The sequence below is a fragment of the Schistocerca cancellata genome, chromosome 5, assembly GCF_023864275.1.
Source record: "Schistocerca cancellata isolate TAMUIC-IGC-003103 chromosome 5, iqSchCanc2.1, whole genome shotgun sequence".
NCBI classification, from domain to species: Eukaryota; Metazoa; Arthropoda; class Insecta; order Orthoptera; family Acrididae; genus Schistocerca; species Schistocerca cancellata.
Window position 1 is genome coordinate 672,296,061 of NC_064630.1, and position 23,285 is coordinate 672,319,345.

Consider the following 23,285-nt stretch of genomic DNA (forward strand, 5'->3'; position numbering starts at 1 on the left):
CCATACCGTGACTTTCTCGTCGTGCAATGGAATCTCCACGACAGTTCTAGGACTTTCGGTAGCCCAAATTCTGCAGTTGTGGGCGTTGACAGACCCTCGGAGCGTGAAATGAGCTTCGTCGGTCCACAACACGTTACTCAACCAATCGTCATCTTCCGCCATCTTTTGAAACGCCCACACCGTAAATGCCCTCCGCTTCGCTAAATCGCCAGGTAACAGTTCATGATGCCGATGGATTTTGTACGGATAGCATCGGAGGGTACGCCTAAGTGCCTGCCAAACAATAGTGTATGGAATGCCGGTGCGTTGTGCGACTGCACGAGCGCTGACTTCCCCGTGCATAGACGAACCCGCTACAGTCTCTATTTCTTCCTGAACTGTCTCAGCAGCATTACGTCTTGTGTTCGGTCGGCCACTACGGGGTCTATCGACCAAACAACCCGTGTCTTCGAACTTCGAAACCATTCTCGCCGCAGCTGCATTTGTCAACGGACTTTTACCCGTTCGAATCCCCTTCCTATGGCGATAGGATCGTAATGCTGAACTAGCACATTCCCCATTCTGATAATACAGCTTCACTAAAAGCGCCTTTTCAGGTAACGTTAGCATGCTGCGACTGCTGGCGCATCTGATTCTCTCTCTCATTACAGCTCCTTTTATACCCGATTCGTGTGGTTCTAGGCACTTCATTCTGGAACCGCGTGACCGCTACGGTCGCAGGTTCGAATCCTGCCTCAGGCATGGATGTGTGTGATGTCCTTAGGTTAGTTAGGTTTAAGTAGTTCTAATTTCTAGGGGACTGATGGCCACAGATGTTAAGTCCCATAGTGCTCAGACCTATTTTATACACGATTGTCATGCGCAGTCACTGACGTTTTGCTGTCCAGCGCCATCTGTCGGACATTTAGTGAATTTTTTTTTCTAATAAAACCCCATGTCATTCCAAGCATGAGTGTCAATTTTTACCTCTCTATCTGCATTATTCCGTGGTTTATTAAGTTTTCAAATTTACACTGACTTTTTGATCACCCGGTATATATGAAAGGAAACTTGAAACTTGGCGGTAAACAAAGCAGCAAATAGAAGGTATTGAAACGTTCACGTGGCCCTTAGCTGGTTATAGCAGAAAGAAAAAACTGTCTACCCCTATATTTACTGGTCACAATCTGAACGCTGCAACTATTCGAACGAACGTTACTGCGATACATAGTGGAACTATCAACCCCACCTTGTGGAACCTGATAGAGATATCTCCGAGTCTGCCCAGGTCGCCTGAGTACGGCGTGGGATGCGGCGTAAAACCGCCCTCGGAGACACTTGCTTCTTTTTCTGCAGATGAAGGTAATGGAGAGAGCCGGTTCGCGATATTAAAGCCTCGAGAGGAATTCCACGGACGCTTTATTTCCGTCGTAGACAGTGAAAAAACAGTGGCTGTCAGATGGGAGCGGTAAATGCTACCCACGTTCCACGAGGAGAAGGCGTGAAAGGGGTGGAAGGAGGAGGGTGGGGAAGGTGCGGCGCGGTAAGCGGTAAACAGCAGGGGTGGCCAGCAGAGCCGGCTGCCCCGTAACCTAACGTAACGGCGTAATTAAGACTCACTGCGGCGAGGCGCAGCAGGGCAGCGAGTCAGCGGCTGCTCCTAACGACGACGTCAAGAGCAGTGAAGCCGACAGCGGACCAGAACAAGGTGTCTAGCGCACAGTTACCCCAGAGGACTCTGCTTCGTTCTCCGTCAATCACTTTTCCGTGTTACTATAACTGCCTAAAATGGTGACTGCGCTTTAATTATTCGATCACACGGATGAAGGGGAAGATATCATGGATGCGTCGAATCTTTAAGTTTGCTGCTATTCAAGACCTGGAATTCTACGGGTGTCTTTCTCTCCATCGACTCAAGAATAAGTGCGAAAACAGTGTTGCTGTGTCTGCTTATGAAAATATAAACTTACTTTTAAGTCGGATCAGAAATAAATGAATTTTTAACTCAAAACCTCTGTGTTCTTTTTTTTCTCATCGCTGTTCCCGCTTTGACAGTGTACAATTTGAACCACATGCTACGTCTGTGGTTTTCTCAAGCACAGGAGATATAATTTAGACATGTTTCCATTACATCTTTGGAAGGGGACACGGTCACGTGCCTCCTGCTCCCATAACCCCATCCGTGCTGCATGATAGGCGTAATTCCATGCAACCATTCTATATATTTTGTTATCTTCCATCTTAAACTTCACCTCTTTAATAGATCTCATTTTCAGCAAAACTAATATCATTTGAGACACGCACAGCCTTTATATACATATACATACATAATGCAATATGGGATAGAGTTTTCTGTTCAAATGGCTCTGAGCACTATGGGACTTAACTCTGAGGTCATCAGTCCCCTAGAACTTAGAACTACTTAAACCGAATTAACCTAAGGACATCACACACATCCATCCGCGAGGCAGGATTCGAACCTGCGACCGTAGTGGTCGCGCGGTTCCAGACTGAAGCGCCTAGAACCGCTCGGCCACCGCGGCCGGCAGAGTTTTCTGTAAATAACAACAACAACAAAGACGTAAGGTGACTAATTTTTTTCTTGGTTTATTCAGTTCACACAAATACAATATAATTCTTGAAGTACAATCTAATTCTTGAGGTACAATGTAGTTTTTGAGGAACAATATAGTATTCTTGAGGTATAAACTGACTTTGCTATTCCAATGGAGAAGTACTTTTAACTTACACGCTACAACAGTAACACTGGTAGAAATTATTTTTTTATAAATCTACACTAAAAACTAATGTAGAAATACTTTATTCACTACATCGAAATTCCACTGCGCCAGTAGCATAGTTTTTACAATAATTCTAATGGACTGTGCGCGCTTAGAAACTAATTTCAACAGTCCTCAATAGCAAATGTTTTTACAATAACAATTCTGATGGACTGTGAGCTTTATAAATATATATACACTCAAAAACTATTCTATCTTGAATAGCTAGAGGCAGGTGAAAATTTATAAGCTTATCTATTTACAAGACCCACTTGATGCGGCTACACATACGTTGCATATGAACAAAGAAATTAATATATAAATATTTTTTCTCTATTTTTGCTTTTTTAACATTTGCTGTTTGTTTCTTTTTAAATTTTTCTTTCTTTCACACACATGGTGTGAATATACAAATAGAAATTTTGTTCTCTTTCTTTTTGTCCTTTATTTTCCACGCATTCTCCCTGTGTATGTGTATACATGTGTACATACTACACAAAAATATTTACGTGACACACACACACACAAACACACACACACACACACACACACACATACACACATACAAACACACACAAAATTACTTACACTATGATAAAAAGGTCATACCACTATTCTGCAGACACGCTCTCTCTCTCTCTTACTCACTCATTCACTCAGAGTCTCCCACCCCTTTCTCTCGCTCCAAGTGAGTAGTGTGAGTATGGGTGAGTTTCAATCCCGTCATCACAAATGACACTTTTATCGTCATGAGGCGACAGACCGACTTTAGACTGCAGTGCAGTGTCCACCTCGCATCCTCTCGATCGAATACTGGTCTGCTGTACCATATGCAGTGGCTCTGATGCAGCACCACAGACACTACGGCACAGAACAGTCTTCGATGTCATACGCCGCACACCCTTAGCCCACCTCTGGGTAGCATCTTTCAATGTGCGATACGCATACATTTTTGAGCGTAGAGCTACATCTCCACAATCGGCAATCCATTCGCCTCGTCCTTCACAAGACCGATAATCTTCTTGCTCTGTGGAATAATACCATAAGGTTTATCGACCTTGTATGAGGAGATGTCGAATTTATTACCGTGGCACATCGTTACTTGATATGGATCACAGTTCTTCACCAAATAGATGAAACTATTTGTATCCATGTAAAGTAATTTAGAATCTGCGAAATGAGTTTTCACAAACTCATAATGAAAGCGGTACATGTGGAGTTTGGACAAGTCAAGTATGCACATCCCCACATAAATAGGTTTCGTAAACTCTACTGATGTCTTCGCCATCTACGCAGCAACAAAGTTCTTATTGAATATGGTGACCCACTTAAAATTTCGTTTGGCAATGTATTTTCTTACGCTTTAACGCCCATCCCATTCGGTTCTAATAAAAATTTCACGCCGTTCCCTCAAATGCTCCATTGTTTTACCGAAAAATGAATTATTCATTAATTTATAAAAATCTTTCTCAACATCACACTCAGCCTCGTATTCAAATTGAAGGAGATATCCCAGGTGATTCTAACCAGCTCCATACACAAGCTGAGACACTGCTGGAGATTACGTTAATGAATAATGTATCTCCACTTATCCCCAGGCGTTGTCATCAGTTTTAGCGTGGAACCTTCTCGCGGAACTAGTTGCTCTGGACACAGCGGCAAATCGGCGTATGCGTCATCCAGGTACATTATGTAGCTCCAATCAAGAGATGCGTTGAACCTGTCACCCATTTGCAGGTTATTTGCCTTTGCGTGCCTATGTACACATTAGCAAAGTCCCCCACAGATCCCTCGCTCAAAGAAAAGATGCATGTCAGAATTGGTCAATAACTCAATGCTGCACTTCGTTTTCTTGAGCATTGCGTTCCTAGACTACCCAGGTGCTGTGTAATTAAAGGCGGGATCCAGAGAATATGTAGTCATGCTTAGACTCCAGAATTTCTCGCAAACGTCGCAAGCAAGCGCACGTCTGTGTCCATGCAAAGCCGTGCATACTCTCCTAAAGTTGGAATACTGAATTCCCACCAGACATTCACAGCATTCTCATACTCTGCATCCGTTATGGCATCACCTGTAACGTTGCTGGAGAATGCAGTTATGTCGGGTAGCTTGGTTTCGTTGAGTTTCGCCATACTATCCACATACTCAGATGCGGAAACCCCCTTCCTAGTCAGATGTTGAAACTTTTCTTCGTTGGGAAATGCAGCTCAAGTGATATGCATATCCTCCCGAGGTAGAGTTTCAACGTTTCTGGAATGGCGACCCGCGTAAAACGTACCGTATCAAGGAAGTGGAGTGCAATTCTTGGCATCATTCTTCAGGAGAATGAAATGTATTTCTCGACGCTCTCAGGTGGGACACTGACCTGATCTTTCTCTAGACCGAAAACAGCCAAGTGCTCAACTAGAAAGTTAGCGTCCTACACGTTTAAATTGTGGAAGAAAACGGTATGTGTCTTGGTAACTGTTATTTCAAAATTCACGCATTATCAGCTGCACCAAGGAACTTCTCTGTGAGATGATGGAGGTCCCTCCAAGGAGTTTCCGCTTTTCTGTTTAATTTCAGCCCACAAATATGGCAGTCAACTGCCTTATTGTACAGATATTCATTCTCCTCCCATTTGGTCATGGGAACGTTGTCACTGTAAAGTTTATCAACCTCCCATGAAATTTTTTGGAGCTCAGTAAGCAGCCAAACCGCAGGACTATGCCTGACATAAGATTTTTAGTGGTTAAGACTGGAATCACATGACGATACAGTTTGGTACACTGCAGCATATGGTACGTGTTTTTCTGTAAAGGTGGTATGTAAGGCTGTAGGGTCACCTTCACAGTGGATCACAGGAGCGAAGAAGCATTCACAGTCGGTGTACGCTATAAATGGGCATAACTCCTGGTGGTGAACATTCTTGAACTTTATGACTTTGTTTTCCTCAGCAGGCATAATAACAAGAACCAGGTCCTTGGAAGCACAGTCTACTAGATGCACCTCTAATAATTTGTCTGAGGAGAAACGTTTCGGGCACCTTAAGGAAATATGTTTTACGCAATGGTTAGGTGATAGTTGGGAGGCAAGGAGTCAGGACATGTCTTTGATCCAATCATAGTGATATTTATCAGCTTCAGAGAAGAACAACGTTATTACATGCAGCTCACGCTCACCAGCAAATTTTGAGAAATGGAGGGGCCAATGACTGTATGTATGCTTGTCTTGCTCATCTGACTAACTTTTCTTCTCGAAGCCATAAACATGAACCGACATGCCAGTGTTCTGCACCTCAAATTTAGGTACGTCCTTGATCTTCACGGGTAAATCGGTACCATCAAAGTTATAACACCCACCAATATTATCACCTACATGGTATGAACTCGGATGCTTAGGATGATTCCTTCAGTCGTACTTCCTTTCACAATCCAGGATTGACCATTCAAAACAAGCCTGATCCCTTCTATTTTCGACATTAATACATGCCTACTTATTAACTATATCTTAAGAAATCTTGATATAGCGTGACCATCCACTTACCAGATCTTAGACATATGTATGGATGTCCAGGTGTAGTATTCGGCTGAGTGCTTTAGCTCACCAGCCGGCCGAAGTGGCCGTGCGGTTAAAGGCGCTGCAGTCTGGAACCGCAAGACCGCTACGGTCGCAGGTTCGAATCCTGCCTCGGGCATGGATGTTTGTGATGTCCTTAGGTTAGTTAGGTTTAACTAGTTCTAAGTTCTAGGGGACTAATGACCTCAGCAGTTGAGTCCCATAGTGCTCAGAGCCATTTGGACCATTTTTAGCTCACCCTCCGACTTCCATCTCGGAAAACCGGGCCAGTATAGCACTCAAGGTGGATTTACGAAACCACTAGGCAATTGACGTGCTCCCCGTTATCACGCCATTTTCACTCGAAAGATAATGAAGAGTTGTCTCCTCAAAACCAGGCTCAACTTTGGGCAGGTGTGATAATTCGATGCAAAGCACTGCACTGCATTTAATGGCAGGATACCGCGTATCATTGACTACCTTGAGGAGCCCCGTTTCCACTATGGGAAGGCACGCCCTTAGAAAACCAACAGAGTCGCAATACTCTCCTGCTGAGTTCTCAATCCTCGCTCCTCAAAAGTGTCTGCAATCACCAAGTATTCTAACTGTGGTGTGGTATCACTGACCTGAAGTCCTTCACTAAAATGACGGGAGAGAGAACTGCCAATAGCCACAGGATCATCTATATTAGTATTAATACTATTCTGAGTCCACCTCACTGATGATGGTGTTGAGGAGGGGCAAGTCGGTATGCGGCGAGGCACACATACCGTTTATGCCGATTCCGACAAGGCTCGTACGATGAAGATGATGACGACGGAGGGGGGTGTTGAGATGCGACCAGGTCAGAGTGATGGGGGCAGGCAGGCTGTGACGATGGCTCCCGATGCTGTTGTAGACCCGACCTGGTAACCTGAGGAGTGGTACATTGCTCGGCCTACAGACGCCAGTGCGGCGGTGCTGGGGCGGCAGCGGCGGCGGCATCCCATGCAGTGAGTATGGGAGCCCTTATTGGCGATGTGTGCCTTACCGGGCACTGCTATGATGAGGAAGAAAGTGTAGCCACCACTGGTACGCACGCCACACTGTGTTTAGGTTGCGGAGATGAGACCTCTGTAGAAAAAGAGATAAAATAAATGATAGTTAAGTACATTGCTTACCGCTGCTGGCATGGTGAAAGAAAAAATTCTGATTATCACAAGGTTATAAGCAGAGTGAATAATTATCTTTTTCGCTCTGGCTCCAGGGCATTAACACTTGTTCGGGGAACTCCACCACATGCTCAAAAAAGTCATCATCATCATCATCTAATAGGGCCAGATCAGAGCGCCTTTGTCTGTCCTAGTCAGAATCTGGCAATTGGTCTGTCTCGTCTACAACAACAACAACAACAACAACAACAACAAACAAGATATATTAACCGATTTGTTACAGAAAAAAGTTCCTGTACTACTACTACTACTACTGGAGGCACGTACGAACATAATCTTTTGTTTTGAACTTACAAGTATACTGCTCGGGCATCTCACTATTTGCTGGAGGCTGTTAATGCATCTGTTGATGAAAAGCCTCCAGCTGCCTGTCCAACAAATCGAACTCCTCTAGAGCTGTTCCTGTAACAGAATGAGACATAATTTTATTTATTTTGAATGTCAAGTTACACAGAAAGATCACACTTGGATATTTTTTTCTATACTTACGTGACTGTTGCTGTTGGTTACCCACAGTTGGAGGCTGTTCCACAAAGCGTTGCTACTGTTGCAGTAATAGTTCTTTGCAGCACCCAGCTCTGCCTCCAGCTCAGTTTGCATTTGAATCAAGTGAACTAGACGAAAAAAAAAGACAATTATGAAATAAGAAAATTTTGAATTGCTACTACACAAGAACAAATTACAATGAAAATTATACTCACGTGGCAATTCTGGCTGTGAACCCAACACAGGATGGTGGACTTCGAGAATCTGCCGTGGTCCAGCCCTCTCCTGTCTCTCGTCACACGCTAAGATGAAATCCTGGAGTTGTGTTATAACAAGAAGACAGAATAAATGAGGCAAATTTAATATACACACACGACAATTTACACTCAAAATTGAAATTATTTACTCACTTGATAATCCTGTCTCCAGAACTCTAGGCCTCTTGCCACTACACTCTCGAGTGTTGCTGCAGATACCACTCTTCATCTTGCAGAGAGAAAACAACAAGTACAGACAGAGACGATGGAGCGCACAACAAGGTGGACAGCAGCGGACTGAGGACGATGGAGGTTGGCTGTGGGTTTGTATATAGATCGAAGCAAGCAATGAGAGAGCTTCATTTGAATGTACAGCTTTTAGCTGTGAGAAGTTTACCGTTTCTGAAACGTATATTGAAAGCAGGCTATTACGATTTCCGGGTAGGGTAACACGCGATGCTTCGTTAGGGCCATCAGGGAGAAAGCAGTCGATGTTGCTTTGAGCAATTTTCATGAACAGGCCCTGTTAGGGCCAGAATTTCCATTCAGACAGTCTGAAATATCACGAAAGCTACAACAAAATCGATGGTTAACTATTTCTGGAACACTTTACTAATTCCTAGAAGGAACTGATAGGAAATGGACAGTGTGTCCCATTAGGGTCGCGAGAAAGTAAGCATTCGGTGTTATTCTGGGAAGCATTGGAACAGATTTCTATGGCACAACCTGTGACGTCAGTATCCATAGCAATGGCAAACATACGCACAAGGCCTGGAGGGTGACTTGGTGCTTATTTACATAGACATGTGTTGTCAGTATAACACTTGAAGAACTGTAACTGTATACCCGGAAACAGATGCGGCTTTCAAAAAAATGGTTCAAATGGCTCTGAGCACTATGGACTTAACATCTATGGTCATCAGTCCCCTAGAACGTAGAACTACTTGAACTACTTAAACCTAACTAACCTAAGGACATCACACAACACCCAGTCATCACGAGGCAGAGAAAGATGCGGCTTTCGCCTGCTGGTCGCCGTCTGCAGCAGTTTCAGAGCAATGGCTTGTGGTGGCGTCGACGCGTGCGGGCACGGAACAGTTCGCTGATATGTTGTAATTGACGATACTTCGAAAGCGTTTTTTATGTACACTGAGTGTTTCTGAACTGCTGTTTAAGCATTGTGAGCGTGTTTGTGTAGCGTTACACATGCTTTATTTTTTTCAATTTACGAGTTGTTTAAATATCTGTCTCCTGTGCAGTTTATAGTTAGCGAGTGTGTCTGCAGAGCATTTTACATGCATTAGTTTGACAATTTAGTAGTTGTCTGTGTGTCTGTAGGCTGTGCAATGCATTATTTTGACAGTTTGTGAGTTTTTAGCATGTCTGTACATCAGTGTACTGCATTATTCCGGTGATTTAGGAGTTGTTTGCGGGTCCATAGACCATTTACTGCGAACTAAAGCACTCCATGATGAATGTTTTGTATCAGTGTAATAAATAAAGTGTCCGCCCTCGTGGTCTCGCGGTAGCGTATTCGCTTCCCGAGCACGGGGTCCCGGGTTCGATTCCCGGCGGGGTCAGGGATTTTTCCTGCCTCGAGATGACTGGGTGTTGTTGTGTTGTCTTCATCATCATCATTCATCCCCATTACGGTCGGAGGAAGGCAACGGCAAACCACCTCCATTAGGACCTTGCCTAGTAACGGTGCAGGTCTCCCGCATCGTTCCCCTACGCTCTGTAAAGAAGCATGGAATTTCATTTCATTTCAATAAATAAAGTGGGTGAAATCCGTCCCTAAATAAATTGTATGCATTATTTCGGTAGTTTATAATTAATGAGCGTGTCTGAAAATCGGTGTACTTCATTGTTTCGGTGATTTACGAGTAGTTTGCAGGTCTGCAGACTATTTACTGTGGCCTCAAGCACATCAGGGTGAGTGTTTTCTATCAGTGTAATGAATAAAGTACGTGAAATCCGTCATTAAATAAATTGGTCCAAAATAAATAATGCGAGTGTTTTCTATAAATAAAGTATGTGAAATCCGTCATTAAATAAATTGGTCCAAAATAAATAAAGTACACTCCTTCCTCTCCCCAGTAGCCCAGCACAGGCTGAGTCATTTTCCCACCATTTTCCCACCAGACTACCATCTTGGATTATGTAATGGGATGGGTGACAGCACCCTTTGGTGGCGGTACGGTGTACTAGGTCAGCTGCACTCCATACCTCGTGGTGAACACACTGGATGGAGGTACTGCTTCTAATTGTTTAAATAAAGACTGAAAATAAAGACTTACATCCATCCTTACCAGCACAGGCTGAGTCTTGTCCCAGCCAATTCATAGGAAGTGTCAGTTGGTTAGGTTAGTGGAGGTAGCCCAAGTGACCTATTTTCCCACCATTTTCTTAGGTTATTGGAGGTAGCTATGGTGTGTTGCATTGTTCTACTGGAATTTGAACTTCCCGCCATTTTCTGGGGGGTGGGGAGCGAGTAAGGATAGTGGACATAGCCCAAGATTTCATATTTATTTGGCTAATAGTTTCGACGTTGTGTCAACGCCATCTTCAGCCCCTGTCACACCATACATAAAACAAACAATGTGAGACATCAGTTATCTGTGAGCTATAGTACAAAATAAATATTTTATAAACATGTAATATAAAGGAAAACTTCATTAAAACAGTTACAATTCGTTCATTTTCGTTAAGATGCAATTTACTTTCACATTAGCAATTTATATGGTACAAACAAGTGCAAATGAGGTTATATGTACACAGTTATTTCCATTACAGTTCAATGCCAGACCTTTGAATAAAATGGGGGTATATATAAATCTAGGTGACAAACAGTTACTCTTAGAAGTAATAATATAGGCATGAACCAGTACTGAAATTGTGTTAAAACGAATAATAATACCCTAAACTCTTCTTTGTGTGCACACTTTAACTAACAGGAAGGAAAATATGCATTTCCAATCAGAGGCGTGTAAGGTATGATTCCATTGATTATAAATAGTGAAAGATGGAAAATGTGGAAAGGAGCTACGTTTGCATAATACTCTATCATCATCACTATAAAGTAATGAAGTGAAATAGGTTACTTAAACAATATCATTCATAACGGCACGAAACACAAGTGAGGAGGAACTGGAAGAATGGTATGGAACCCAATTAATATATTAAAAGGTAGTCAATGGTATAAATAATTACACATGAGTCAATTTATAAATCTACTCATTTCAACCTGAGAAATTTAAGATAACATGCCACCAAAATGTTTCATTTCAATGTCGGTGCCTCATTTATGGCCGTAATTCTAATAGGCCTGCATTAGTAAAAGAACGATCAAGTACATAACAGTGCTCCAAATAGAATTAAACAGGTTGTTGTCAGTAAAAACAGTTCATTGCATGTGCAAAATACTCGTAGTTCCTCTAATAAATAATTACTAAAGAAGAGTACACAATAAGATATACAAAGTATAACTCTCGTGTTGTTATATGTAATCTATTAAAGGGTTGACATAAGTCAACAACAATCATTGAAACGCCTAATCACCGATTTTCTTGGACGACTAAAGTCTAACATTTATATCACACTATACCATAAGTAATCAGTCATTTCTCTATCCTTATAAACATATTCTTGTATAAAATTATTAGCATAAATATATTGGCCATCCACTCATTTATGAGAATGATCATGAGAGTGGGGGGTAAAACCATTTTCAATAAACGGCCCATTAAATGATTAGGATAAAACTGGATTATAGCACTGACCTGTATATACGAAAAATGATGTCAAGTATAGATTCTGTCTAAGGGAGGCTTGTTCTTTCATCAAAGTGACAAGATGGTGACCTCCGTAGTACATATAAACGAGTACAGAAACATGAAATACTAATCTTGTGATCAATACTAAACGGAAAAATCTTCACACCAGGGGAATCAATCTAAATATACGAGATTCTACACCATCTTGACCCAAATTCCCATATATAAGGAGGATAACCATAAAAATTCTTCTTAATGATTGGTATTGGTCGAAGTTGGCAGAAGATTGCCATTCATCTCCCCCCCCCCCCCCCCTACCGGGTCTTTCCAGAAAAAGGAAAATAACCGCGCTCTGGTTTACCAGTTAATAACTACTAGGAATTCGGATGGGAAAGTTTGGGATCAGTTCACCCTGATGCAAGGACTCGACAACCCACATAAGTGCTTAAGTGTTTATCATCTTTAATAATAACTTGCCTTTATTAATGTCAAACGAGTTTTGAAAACAGTCAACAGTAAAATTGATTGTGAAGACTTTATAAAAATGGCTTCTAAACGGGTGCCACTGATTATGAGCCACCAGTCATTAACTATACACCAAAAGTACAGAATTTTAATAACAAGTATAGTTAGCAAAATTCACTGACCAGTTCTTTTAACTAAATGACCTTTAAACACTTGCAATTAATTGTGAACCCACTGTTATTCAGCAGACAGCAAAGGTACGGGATTTTAAAAACAGGTAACATTTGCTAAATAGTTAGCTATAGTTAAACAAAATTTGCTGATCAGATTTCAAGCAAATGTTTTAAAGGCCTGTTATTAAGAACCCTTTGTCATGCACTAGACAGCAAAATACAGAATTAAAAAAAATTGCAGTCACTGTAGAAGCAGATACAGATACCCTAAATTCACTGATCAGATTTTAAGCAAACGATTTATAAACAGCTCCCATTAACTATGAACCAACTGTCATTCGACCCCCCCCCCCCCCCCACACACACACAAAGCACAGAATTTTCTTTAAAACAATTAACAGTCACTGGATAAACACCTGCAGTTAGTCAAACTTCACGGATCACATTTTTACCAAATGACTTCTAAATAGCTGCTACGAATGGTGTGTGGTGGTTGCATATACCACAGGGGGTGGGGGGGAAGGCGGAAGGGGGAAAGCAAGAGGTGAGGGCGTACACGGAAGTTACTTAACTTGAGCAGAATGGCCGCCATCGCTCCACACCTTAAGCCTGCTAGAGATTGTTTCGCCTTCACTAGCATCGACCTGCTAAATAACCTCCAAGTCGCAGGTGTGTTCTTCAAAATATCATCCCCATTCAAGGTAACCGCTTCGAAGGGCAGGCGATAACCGACAGTCAGAATCAGGCTCGGTACCTTCACAGTATCCTATTCGTTCTCTCGTGTACCAGCCAGAACTCCAAATCTCTCGCACCCCGGGCCTCTATCATGCATACAGGACTGTGGGGGAGGGGGGGGGTAGGTGGTGTTGCAATTTCGTCTTGCCCCTAAGCCTCTCTTGGAGGTAGCATCTTTCGGCTATTAAAGCATATGTGATGTTATTGCTTCTCTTACAGCTGCAGTCCACCTTTTACTTTATTTTTTATACTTTTTTAAAAATTCTAAGAGTATGTGTGACGCCATATATGTCCATCCTTCACGTATACATAACAAACGCCATATGATTTCTCCAAGGATTCTGCAAGTTCTCTCAACCTTTAGCAAAGACTTCTCAGGCATTCCTTAGGAGAAGGTAGTACTGTGGTTTTAATAGTCGTGGCCACACCATGAGCAATATCCTGCACCTAACACAGGCGGATCCACCTTTTGAACACTACCCAAAACCAACCCAGGACAGTCCGTGCTCCTGCAGGAAGCTGACTCACACAAAATAGTGTAACTGAACTGCATGTGTGTGTGTGTGTGTGTGTGTGTGTGTGTGTGTGTGTGTGTGTGTGTGTGTGTGTGTGTGCGTGTGTGTGTGTGTATGGATGTGTGTATGTGTATGTGTGTGTTCACAGCAGAATAACGTCAACACTCAACATCCATAGCAGTCCATGTAAGTGCATGTGTTTTAGAACTGGCTTTGGCAGTTATTGCTCTGTGTGTTGCCATTTGGAAGAACAGTTACTAGAAACCATGCCTGGGTTGGGATTCTGTATCACAGCTGGACGGTAATTTAAACAGTAAGTACACATATACTTGTGCATTTACATATATAATGTGGAAAAAAATATAGGAAAATCGTAAAATATGTAAAAATGTGGTAAAATGTTAAAAACATGTGAAAGATGCCGTACAACATGAGTATTAAATGGTCATAATGGATCTATTTCTGAACTTATAAAGTAGCTGAAGTTCTTTGTGGCATAAGTACTAGCTCAAAGTGCTTGGAGATATTTTGGTTGATTGCCTAGATAGCTACAAGTTTGTACCAAGGAAGACAGAACTATTAGAATGACAGAACTGTTTGCTCCAAAAAAATGACTAAGTGATCTGCATTACAGAATGAGTGAGCTCGGAGACTACTTGGAAAAAATATATAGGGTTTCTTACCTATACGAAGGGACGGATGGAGTGACAGGCATCACACATATTCTTAGAAATAAAAAACGCATTATATACACAGGAAATCGGTGGAGAGGGGCTGTAAGGACTAGATATAAGAGACGGAATGACAACTCATATACTTTAATAACGAAAACGGTGCATTCAAAAGAGCTGGAATACGAAACCGTCATACCCACACTAGTTCTGTGAGCTTGAGGATGTTATTATTATTATTATTATTCTGAATGCTGTGGTATTGTCTCCCAATACAAGTAAATTGCAAGTCATATGTATTTGGACTCGTAGAAATATTTGGGTCCAGTGTAAAGTAGTACGAGACCAGAACTGATATACATATAAATCGACATTACTGTAGATGAAATCACGAGTAGTTTTCATTTTATGTTGGTAACTTAGAGAAGCAGCTAATACTATTGTTCAACGAAAGTTTAATTTTTGAAACCACTTATCCTACAGTTGTGGGATATATATAGCTTGGAGAGAAGTGAATTATTTTTGGAGAGAGAGAGAGAGAGAGTGAGAGAGAGAGAGAGATGTTTGTAGATTTTAGTCCATATCACATCGTCATGGCCAGGTAGGTGAGGTCTACCTCTCGATACCTCTATTCAGGATCGTCTCGTATCGTTATCCGCCAATCTGTCAGCCAGTGAGCTCCTGTTATAATCCTTTGTTTAAAATTTTACGTTCATACATCGTTGTCATTTCAATAAGCATTTTCGCTCTTGCTCTAAAGTGGACGTGGAGGACGTTAAAATTATTTTTTTCCACTAATATACCTTTTCAGTAACACTATGCACACCAAAAGGATCACATCTACCGTACCCCTGGCTGTAGCGCGTGCGTTCGCTCTCTCTCTCTCATACACACACACACACACACACACACACACACACACACACATGCACACAATTAAATCCAAACGTAGAAGGTTTGACCGTTTTCATGTTTGACAATTGGGTGTTTCATGTAAAATATCATCCATCTAGCTATAGTTTTATTGATTTAACTTGGAAATAGATCACGTAAAATAGTGCTCATAGGAAATACCACAGAACAATTTATAAACACTCCTTACAGACAGCTTTTGGTAAAAACATTTGAATTTTATAATATTTTCTAGTGTCAGATGCTAGTAGCTTCTTGATGCAGCCATTTGCCTGTATCTCCAGATAATGCCTATAGGATCATTGGCGAGCTCCGCTCGATAGTGGTTGCCCAATCCTACTGGATGGTCTGAAACACCTCCATGAGCTCTCACTGGAAGGTTATTCTCACTATCTCACGTTACTATTATTACTGTTATTATTATCGTGGAAGCAGTGTGTAGCATCGACCCTAATGGACTCTACTAAGCGACACCTGATGCTTACAGTAATGATTTCCACAGTAACGAATGTCTGCAACAGGCACGTTATTAAAATATGTATCTATGCTTTGGAAGTGGCTTCCATATGTGGGTAGTGTGTGCAGATACCAGTTGCCATTCTCAGCAGGTCTCAAATGTGTTGGTAAATTCTTCTTCTCCCTTTGAACAGCAGAAGCGATGTCTGCATGAAGGACCAATGTGTGCACCAGCACTGAAATATAATCTGTTATATAAGGATATTGGAGTAAGCCCTGTGGATTAGTAGCGCCTAGGCAGAATCTAGAGCAGCAGCCATCGTGGCTAAAACCATTTGACTAGAGATTAGGATATTCAGTTCTTATTGTTTGAAATATGCCATTCAAGCCTAGCAGCAACTTCAACAGTGCCAACAGTATCACTAGAAATGATAATCATTAGGGCCTAATAAGCATCCCTCACTTGACTCCAGTGATCCTACAGGTAAGTATTGAAGACGATATTTTTTGTTTTCCCCTTATTTGCATGTACTCGATATAGCTGCATTTTCACGATCCATTTCTTCTTCTTCTTCTTCTTCTTCTTCTTCTTCATCCGTTGCAGATGTGATGGATATGTGCAGACTCGAAGATGTGCTGGTAACAATTACTCCACAACCTAGCAAGTTGATATGCTCTAAAACCACCCAATTCATGCACAATGTATTCGCCAAATCTACAAACACCAGCACCAAAGCTTCAGTCCACCACAGTAATCAACATGCTATGGACTCATGACACCAACTCATTTGTTAATGCAGACATCCCACGGACAGTATTATTTTTAATGGACGAAACTTATAAAGTTATTCTTACTTTTCAGATGTAATGGAGGCTATATGTGGACAGGAGCTTGCTGCAACTACTACTCCACCACCTGACCAAACTATGATGCATTCATCGCTCCACCCTTGTTCATCAATGACGTATTTGCCACTCTCACAAATACCACCATCACAAGGTACATCACCATAATATGTGTGATGTGGGGTGATGATAACAGACTATTTGCTTACGCAGCCATATCCTAGACTGTTTCATAATGATAGTGGACCTACGTAGCATCAGAGACTCCTTCAACCTCACCCTGCGTATAACAGCTGCAGATCCGTTACAAGTCTGTTACGAATCAACAAGTAAGTAAGCACTCAACTACTTTGTGGTTGACGACGCTTTTGGGGACAGAATCTCACAAGTACTTGTGGATAACTCGAGTGTGAGCCAGTTTTTTCGATGCTTGCCAAGCTGTTTCGGAAAGGGTGCTTCCTGAAACTGTCAATGACCCGCAGTATCCTACCATTAAGTATAACACAGCACTATCCCGTGGACTCACCCTCGCCTCCCATCACATCTTCGAAATTTGGTACAGAACTGTGTGATTTCGAGCGGTGATTCAGTTGCAGAGTGATCTGGAATTTTTTTCATTTTTCCAACATGCAGGAAAGAGGATCGGTAAGGCACTCGCCTTTATACTCCACCTTCATAGATACATATCTTTGATCCACTTAATAGGGGGTCCAATATCATCCCTCTTCCGAAAGCTACTGATAAATATGACGTATTCTGCTTTCCATTGGTTCCACCTGTCCAGCTACTTATAAATAAGAAACATTTGATGTCCACAGGCATCACGGATTCCAAGGTATCCCTTGTAATACTTTGGGACCTACCAAAATACGAGAGGTGGAATCTGAACTTTTCAATCCATGTATACACCCTGCATGCAAGCCAGATGTCTATGAGCACACTGTGAAGAACAAAGAAGTTAAGCATAACGTAGTTGGACTCCTCTACTTTTCAAAATTAGCCAGGCAGCAACGTCACACATAGGCTTGTTGCTATTAACCAATAGCGAGCATCAACACTATGTAGGGATCAAAATCATGTCCTTCCTACTATCATCCCAGTTGAGTACAAGAAAATGTGGAAGAAACTTTTGCTGTATGTGCCTCTCAGCTGGTAGCTGGTATATGTGGAAATGGCTACTGAGGATAAAAAGTTCTTAAAATTTAAGAACTCCCACCACCAGGAGCGATGCCCTTCGTTGTGCAAACTGACTATTAGCTCCAGTGACACGTTGTAAAGACAATCCCACTGTTCCCATACTACCTTCACAGAATAGGACGTACTGTATGCGACATCGCATCAATTTCCGTGCTCATATGACTCCAGTCACAACAATATCTAATCACCTGCTGGGGATAATACTGCGAGATTTTAGCTCACTCCGCTCGAAAAACTTGTGCGGGAAGTTCATGGAATTTATTGCAGAAACATTACCCTAACCACCTTTCAGGAGAATGATACCTTGCACGAGCATCCAATTGAATGTCGATGATGTTGGGCAGAGAAGCAAGAATTCCACATGGAGACCATTGTCATCTAACGGGGAAGTTCCATGGGGAACCATACACTGCATGCAACTTGAAGAACAAAATCCCACATGACATACCTATCTCCTCTCACAATTTGAACATGTATGATGCCTATTTTATCATTCAACACTTGGATGATTTCGTTTTGAAATGTGATAAGGTCAGTGTGAATCCTGATAGAGTTGAGAAGTACATCTGTTTCCAAGTGAATCATAATCAAGGATATCGCTCCAATTCATAGATTCACTTCGCTTCATGTGTCCAAATCTTCAGAAATTTTCAGAGCTGATGCATCAGGTGGATGTGATGTCACATGATATTCCGATGACGCAACGTTTCTGCTAGCAACGTAGAAGAGTGTCTTCCCACATTAATATCTGGATTCGATGGAGAAACTCCACGAAACTACATTAGCCGACTTAACCATATTCTCAAATAAACTAACAGGCACTCCCATAACGGATCTGGATAATGAGCACTCTGTGAATATTTGACAGGAGTTCGGCATTTCTAGTTTAGGAGAATATGATAGACTAGATTATACCTGAATAATGATGTGCACCTGCTCATGGACATTTTACAGAAATTTCTGAGTGTATACCCGGGCACAAAAATTCTGAATCCTGCCTCCTATTTTACCCTGTCATGGCTTTAGTGGGAGGCAGTGTTAAGGAACAGCCGTGTCATCATCAAACTGTTGCCCGATGTTGACACGCTTCTCTTCTTCGAACAGAAAATTCAGGGAGGACTAAACAAACAGGTATGCCGTGGCGAAAAACCTACGAATGGCTGTGGAGGAGTACAGATTATCTGAATATTTAAGTTACTTTCTTTGCCTCGATGTAAACAACGGCTACAGGTACACTATTAAACAGATTCTACCATTCGGATGGCTCTGCTGGGTGTCCAAAGGAGAAATGCCTGAGTGAACAACCGAGCGAGGTGGCGCAGTGGTTAGCACACTGGACTCGCATTCGGGAGGACGACGGTTCAATCCCGTCTCCGGCCATCCTGATTTAGGTTTTCCGTGATTTCCCTAAATCGCTTCAGGCAAATGCCGGGATGGATCCTTTGAAAGGGCACGGCCGATTTCCTTCCCCATCCTTCCCTAACCCGAGCTTGCGCTCCGTCTCTAATGACCTCGTTGTCGACGGGACGTTAAACACTAAATCTCCTCCTCCTCCTCCTGAGTGAAGAAAGAGATCCATGATTGGCTGTGGATGCTATTGTAGGATACGTTCTGTAGGTAGAACTGGCATATCCCATTGATTTGTATTATGAGCAGAGCGACTTGCCGCTGTGGCTGAAGGGCCTAGTCAGCATAATGCTTCCATCTCGAAGCTGTTGACAATGCTCGGGAATAAACAATGAAGTACTACACTACACTAAACTAAAGAAACCACCAGCTATGTCTCTGGTTTTGCATGTAGCTTGTTAGTATCATCTGCGGTTTTTCCTTCAAGCAGTGTTGTTGTTTGGCCGACCGCTGTGACCGAGCGTTTCTAGGCGCTTCAGTCCGGAACCGAGCTGCTGCTACGGTTGCAGGTTCGAATCCTGCCTCGGGCATGAATGTGTGTGATGTCATTAGGTTAGTTAGGTTTAAGTAGTTCGATGTTAAATCCCATAGTGCTTGGAGCCATTTGAACCATTTTTTGTTGTTGGTTGAAAGAGTACAGTTGATGGTTGGAGACAGAACACTACAGTTACAGTCTGCATAAACCAGTTATGTTGGCCACTGATGCATCATTATGCAGATGGTTTTAACCCCTTTAGCATCAGCTAAGGCCTGAAAATGGTGAATTGAAGTGCCGAAACTGGTAGCCATACAATAAATGACATCATAAGGACCGCTATAGGTGTTTAATTTTCTTACAACAGGCAGTTTCATCTACTAAGTGAAAGACTGTGATCCATATGAAGTAATCAGATATGACCCCAAAACATTCGCCACATGCGGCTCATAAAACTTTTGGAATAACACATCAAAACAATAGTTTTATCGATCTGATGAAAGACGAGCAAATGGGTTACAGATTACAGAACTTGTAGGGCTCAGATTAAGTATGTATACATACCGTACAGATGCAAGTACTATCCATAGACAGACTGAGGGTGTGCATTGAATATTACAAGACGTGCCTCCTCAAGGGCGTTGGCACAGCTCAACACAATGAGAATCAGATAAACTTTTAATCGGGAGGTGATGAGGTTCATACTGAACTGCGGCTGAAAGTAGGGCGTTCTCATCATGAGCAAAATCCGTTAATCTGCAGGGACGGGATTGGCACCCTACTGCACTCGCCCTATTCATGGGAGCGATTTCGAATGTAGCTGCGTATTGATGTGTAAATAGAAGAAGTGTTCGTTTGTGTGTGTGAAATAGTTAGGTAAACCACTTGTTTAAAATGTTCAAATGTGTGTGAAATCTTATGGGACTTAACTGCTGAGGTCATCAGTCCCTAAGCTTACACAATACTTAACCTATATCATCCTAAGGACAAACACACACACCCATGCCGGCGGGAGGATTCGAACCTCCGCCGGTACCAGCCGCACAGTTCATGACTGCAGCGTTTTAGACCGTAAACCACTTGCCATTGTTGTATATGTGTGTCTGTGTGTGTGTTTGTTTGTGTGTGTGTATGTGTCTACATAAAAAATAACTGAAAACTATTGTATATAAAAAGAATTTTTTAATAAACAAACGATTGTAAATAAGAAAAACATACGTTACGTGCATAACAAGAAGATTTTTAAAATGATAAATAAATTGGAAATAACATGCCGTAAAAAGAAATTGCTAATAATAAACTATTATTTAATTTGTTATATCATTCTTACCATTTCCAAACCCTGGCACTATAGAATGATTGTTAATAATAATTAGTTTAAAACAGACCTAGACCTCTCCCCCGTGGTACTCTGAGCTCATATGAAGAGGCCTACAGAGTTGAGGTGGTTATAAAGGATGATACTTAGGATAGGGAGCTCGAGTCTTATTGGTCCAGTTCCCGCCATTTCATTGTGCTCCCAGTAGCCCAGGGGTTTCCCGTCGATTTTATATCAAATGACCAGATCAAGTTACGTCATGATCTTGAATAAAAGTACTGCACTTGCCCAAGTTGTGCGAGGGTACCCTGAGTGACCCTGGTTATAGGTCGCACAAGCGTGTAGTCTGAAACCAGAAGACTTAGCAGTGAGTTTTGGATGAGATCGTTATCTTGAGCAAAAACCTTACTGATAACTTACTTTTTATCAGTTATAGCGATCATATCACCCAGCAAGCGAGTTGTCTGTACCTCTTCCCACAGAGCTCATACCTGTTCCGATATCCCACTGTCGCTTGTCTAATCAGTAGTCAGTCAGGTTGTTCTTTGCTTTGAGAGAAAATAGGAATGCGTGACTGATACTATTTCACACCGAATTTTTGTACCTCACCTCTGACGAATTTCTTGTTTTCTGCATAGCTAATTCGATACAGCCTGAATCATAGAGGAGGAATGTTGTTGCAAGTTGAAATCTTTAATTAGAGGCACTGCAACCATTTTGATTATCCGTTGATAACTTCGCCGTTGAGCAACCGGAAACAAGCAAAAACGCAGAAATATACAAGTTACTGATTATCTGTGACTGACCTGTGCGTTGTATAACCTATGATACAAATTACAATGTAAACATTAAGTAATGCTTTGTCGTTTTGTAATAAATGTTTTTGTCCATAATATTCTGTCATCGAAACGTGTGTAGAAATTCACAATTTCCTGCATGATTTCTACACTTAACGGCTTATTTAACGCTGCTGGAATGAGAGATATCGGACAGAATCACAAGATATGTCCATTCCAATATAATACGGGAATCATTCAAAATTACATTAATCGGATGAATCACGTGTTTTAAAAGAACATTGTTACATGTCGTCAGGGTTTAACTTGTATTACAAGAGTGACAACGTTCGCTCTGAGCACTTACTTTGTTAATGGAACTTCGATTCAGTTTACGACCACACAACCGCTCTCTGAAGTCTAAGTTATCAACATGCGCACTCATAAACGAGTTGCGACAGTCTCTTCACTAAAAATAATGCAAGACGATTTGTAAGACCAGGTAGCAAACTTCAAAACCCAATGTAGCAGGGAGGCACATAATACAGCACGGATTTAAACGGTTGTTGGTCGATGATCTGCATTAATATCCGCTGACGACAGCTGCAGACGTCACTACAGAATTGGGTATGACACTCGCGAACCATATCAGAATCAAAACAACACGAAGGGAGATCCATGAGGTGGGCATAGCGGGACGAGCTGTAATTCCAAAACCAGTAGTCGGTGATATGGATATCTAAAAACAAAACGATATGCGAAGTCATAAAACATGGACTGCGGACTCCTGTCGGTTGAGTCTCGTTTCTCACTGTTTCCAACTTCAGGTTGAGTTTACATCCCAAGACTGAAACATGGCGGGGGTTCGGTGATCATTTGGGCTGGTTATTGTGGTATTCCATGGGCCCCATGGTTACTCTATGTAATATCTCTTTATATTTGATTAATTAGATAGAATTATACCCTTGAATGACGTTTATTAATTTTCTATCTTCATACTCGCAGAATCCATGCGCAAAGTAGTTTTATACAATAGCTATGCCATGAGCGCATAATTATTCTTTGTAGTACTCTCTCTGGTGGTTGTTAGAAAAAAGCTTCCGAGATTGTCTTCGTGCCGATTAGCCTGAGCTTTGTTTGAAGAATTGTAATCTGAATATTGCGATTTATGACAAAAGATAACGGATACGAAATTGTACGATTAAAAGGGAAATATACATATATTGTTCCTTCATACAAAAGGTGTGTATCTGACATTTGAGAATTAATTATATTCATCGATATATTGCGTATTTGTTAATCAGAAGGGAACTTCC